Genomic DNA, 4,632 nt, shown 5'->3' on the forward strand with positions numbered 1-4,632 from the left:
TACTAACAACAAAAACCAAAAGCAGAATGACCATTCTATAAAAATATGAGGTGTTCCATTCCCGCTAGGACTGGCAGCGGGAATGCAGGAGGCATGTTTGCAGACTCCTCAGCTGCACCCTGCCTGGGCTCTGCTCTGCTCAGCTCTCAAGCCCAGACAGCTTTCCAGGTTCCAGGTCTCCTTCTGTACTCAACCCGGTGGGACTGCTTGGGGTAGGAAGGAAGCAGTCCTCGATATGCAGCCTAGAGGCAAACTGTACCCCTCCTACCACCCCCCCCCATATAAAGGCCTGGGGCTCACCAGTGCTTCTGCCAAGTGGGTCTCTGCATGGGTGTCAGGGGCACCTCCAGGAACAATTCTGCATTTCCTTCCCAGATGACAGGCTCAGCATGGCTCTTCCCTGAGCGCTGGAGTTCTGACCCAAGGAAGGAGTACAGCTGAGTGGCCCAGAGGGGGCTTGCCTGCTGTTTCTCTCATGGCCATGTAGTAACAACTACACCATAGCTGTGCGCTGGGGGGAAACACACTCTCCCATCACACTGAGGTCTGGCGTTGACCCTGGTGGCATTCTGGGGTGGCATTTGTCAGTTTTCTTCACTGTCAAGTTGTCCTTTCACCTCTTCTCCTACTGGACTCTGAGAAAGTCATAAAGTAACTCATACTTAAGGGGTGGGGGGAGACAGGCTTCCCCTCTTTGGAATTATCTCATACAAATTACAGATTTATTTATCTTAAATATGGAATATAGCATGAAGTTGAATCTCAGCCTCACACAGGGGCTGTGTTAATCTTCTCTGTATAGTTAAAATTTATTTATTTATTTATTGAGTCAGGGTCTTGTGAATCCCAAGCTAGCCTCAAACTCCCTTTGTAACAAAGGATGGCGTTGTTATTTCTTTTCTTTGTGATGCGTGTGGGAACACACAGGTGCCACCGTGCACATGTGGAGTTCAGAGGACAGCTTCCAGGAGTAAGGTCTCTGGGAGACTCAACCCAGGTTACCAGGCTTTTGTGACAAGCTTGTCTCTGCTGGGCCATCTTCCAGGCTCCAGCCTCGAACTTCTGATCCTTCTGTCTCTACCTCCCAAGTGCCCCTACAGGTGTATGATGCTGTGTCTCCCTCTGAAATTCTGTTTGTTTTTAATTAGTCTGTATTAATAGGCACAATAATGAGATTCATTACATCACTTTTGTGCATGTGTGGAATGTCCGCTGATCACTTTCAACCTCCACTAACCTCTCCTGCCCTCCCACCACCAACACTCCTCTTTCTAGCCAACCACCAACACTCCTCTTTCATTTACTCGCTGCCTGCCCCTCCCCGTCAGAATGACTCAATGAACTCCATTAGGGATGCTCACAGGAACATGGGTGAGAGGTTTTATTTACAGAAGCATGGCCACCTCACCAGCAGCTACAGCATTAAAGCAACCGGCTCTTCCTCCCTCAGCAACCATTAACTGCCTGTAGGCCCTTAGAGAGGGACAAGTCCCCATGAGCCCCTCCCCCACGGCTACTATTAACTGCCTAAAAATGTTCATGGAGGGCTAGGGCCCCGTGCATCCCTCCCCACACCATGACAGGATTTTGACGGGCTCAATCGTGTATAGCTATATCTTTTTTCTTTTTTTAAAAAAATGTAGTTTTGAGAATCAAATCCAGGGTTCACAAGTGCTAGGAAAGCAGGCTAGCACTCACTGCATCCTCAGCCCCTGAGTTTCTCCTGTGTAGGGGATTTTTGCATTACTACTTGAGAGTCTACTCAATACTCTCAAGGGTATTTCAGTCTCTAAGACCTACTGTGACTGATCCCAGGCTCCATGGTATGCCAAGGCAGCTGGTAAAGTGTAGATATCAAATCTCATGTCTGACTAATGGTCGATCGTCATCAGGAGCACCAGTGGGTTGGGGAATCAATGTCACAAGCAGATGTGTAAACAAACAACAGAAACAGTCAGAGCCCACAGCACTTGTGAAGCGAACCCCATCTACAAGGAACAGTGCTACAGAGTATTTGTGAATTTGACAGGATTCCACAGGCCTCGGTATGGAAACAGCAGAGCAGACCCTTTGAGCCTCAGGCCCTGTCCGTGGTCCTGCATCCTCTCCCCTCAGCCCCAGAATCCCCACACAGACAGCAGCAGCTGCTGCAGACAGCGCTGTGGGCCAGACCAGAGGGTCTCAGGAGGAAACAAGATCAGACTGAGTAGGAGCAAGGAACGAGCCACCGGCTTAGATTTAAAAAACAAATGAGAGACGACCAGTCTGACCTCATTAACAAGTCAGAATACTGGAGGGGACTATGCCAGGGTCACACTGCCAGAGTCACACGGAACAGGTGTGCTGCACAGTCCTAGAGAGAGAGACATCAAGCTTAAAACAAAACAAAAAACATCAGAAGTGGACATTTTGGGGCCAAGTAGAGAAATGTGTAACAGGTCTGCATAATAAACTTGATGACAGCTTATATAAGGTCGAACATGAGAATCATTTCTGGGTGTGTGTGGTGGCGGGTGCACCAGGTTAGAATACATGGTGCAGTATGATCTCATTTCATGTAGAAAGCTACATATAAGCACAGGAGCGGCTTGTGAAGGAGGTGACCAGAGTGTCACCTCCCTGGGGGACAGAAATATAACAGATCTATTTTTGACTGTCCACATTTGCAACCTGCTGTAGTCCACAGAGACTCCTGCTATGATACAGGGCTCACTGGCCAGCCTCAGAGTGGAGGGTCTCTGCCTAGGCAGAAGTTTTCCAAACAGATCTCCAAAGGTTTTAGTGGCCAGGAACTTGGTAAGAGAAGAGAGTGTGTAGGACCACTGAAAAGGTAGCCCCACCCCATGTGTCTATGTTACTCAGGTCTAGCCCCTCTAATGCTAAGAAGACAGTCTAGCAGTTCACTAGTGGCCTCTGTAGGAGTCCAGCTCCTGATAGATGGCTTGGCGCTCCAGACAGGGGTGAAAGGGTGGGAAGGGACACGGGAAGAGGAGTGATGTTTTCAAATGTTTAAAGACTACAGTACAGAAGGGAAACCCAGGTAGGTCCCTATGCAGAACCAGGATGACTCAGTGACAAGCTGGTTTGTGTGTGGAGTATAAAGGGGAGAGGATCTAACGGTGGGAGGTGTTTGTCCAGCCTAGGGACACCATTAAAGGGCTCGCCTTCTGCCAGAGGTCCCAGTGAGGCCATTCCCATGCCTGAGGTTTTCTGATTCTGGATTCCAGGTTTTAGCCCAAAGCAAGGGGGATTTTCCACATCTGCAGCCTTCAGCCTCCTGTGCTAGGGGCTCCTCAGCCTGCTCAGGTAGGAGACGTTGGCCAAGAAGAGGGACGCTGGCATCCTCTGTAGAAGAAAGACTGAGGTAGCAGCGAGAGATGCTCCCGAGTAAACCAGAGAAGAGATACAGAACAGGCTTGAAGGAGAACTGCAGTAGTAAGCTGCCTGGGGTTGGGGATCAGAGTCCTCACACCTGACACCTGCCTCCTGCCTCCCTCCTCCTCCACCTCCTGCTCTCAGGGATTTCCAAGTTCTGGCGAGTGCCCAGCCACCTAGAAAGGGGTTGTTATTACCTCCCACTTGTCAGGTGATTAGAAGACACCAGCTCAGCTGGTCATAGCTCATGTTCTAAATTGCCATCCTGACCTGTCCTGGAAACAGAATGCCATCCAGTACAACAGTTGAGACCAAGGCCCCAGAGCTCCCCACATAGGACCTGGGGTCTCAGACGACCTTAGAAACCCAAAGCTCAGCCAGGGCTTCTGAATCCAGAGATGCTAAACACTGCAGGGTTGCATTAACACGGTGTCCTGTCCTTCCCTCAGACACAGATACTAGCCCCTGTGAGGATGGCAAGAGGACACTAGCCCAATGCATAGTTATTCATCACGCACTGCCAGTTCAGAGCCTGCTGTTTTAGATTGGCTCACAGTCCCCACAATTCTGCTCTCTTCCACCCATGCGACCCAACAGCAACACCAGAGGCTCAGCTAACTACTCCCGGCTTGGTCCTGCTTGGCCCTCTGCAGCCAGCACAGTCCGTTGCCAGCTAGGCCTGCCCATCTAGCTTGAGTAGGAGGTCACCAGAAACTGGACCAGAATCCAGGGTGGCCTGGAGCAGACATCCTCTCTTTTCTAGGTTGGGTAGGTGCAGCCAAGGACCAGAGACTGCAGAACATCTCTGCTTATCCCTGTCACCCACCCGTAGGCCTGGCGCGTTGCACACATACCCCTGTGACTTGGTTGTGTGTAGGAGGGGGTGTTCAGAGGCAGGATTTTAAGAGCACCCTTTCCCCTCCCCGGACAACAAGGAGGATTGGAGACGGACCAGAGGGAACGGCAGGTGGGCTGGCCGGCCACCGCGGGCGTGCCATGTGACACACAGAGGCCCGGAATGTGATCGCGCGGGGTCCCTGCGGTTTCCCCGGCCTGGGGACGCGCCCGAGCTCCTTACCTCCTCGCCTTGCCCGAAGCGCAGGCCGAGCGCCGCGACGCGCTCCACGCGTAGAAAGCCGTCGGGGTCGCGGCCGCACACCTCGAACACTTCGCGCAGGCGGCGCACTGAGCGCAGCAGAGCCGCGGGGGCGCCCGCCCAGCCCGCGCCGCCCGCCATCCGCGCCGCCCGCAGCTAGC

At 52.2% G+C, this 4,632-nt stretch overlaps 1 non-coding gene across 1 annotated transcript; it reads right to left on the minus strand.

Moving 5' to 3' along the window:
- Positions 1–731: 731 nt before the first annotated feature.
- On the minus strand, positions 732–834 carry LOC114613994. The gene has a single exon (XR_003710247.1). It is a non-coding gene; the product is annotated as a U6 spliceosomal RNA (small nuclear RNA).
- Between the last annotated feature and the right edge of the window lie 3,798 nt (positions 835–4,632).

The sequence above is a fragment of the Grammomys surdaster genome, unplaced genomic scaffold (assembly GCF_004785775.1).
Source record: "Grammomys surdaster isolate TR1022 unplaced genomic scaffold, NIH_TR_1.0 126278, whole genome shotgun sequence".
Classification (NCBI taxonomy): Eukaryota; Metazoa; Chordata; class Mammalia; order Rodentia; family Muridae; genus Grammomys; species Grammomys surdaster.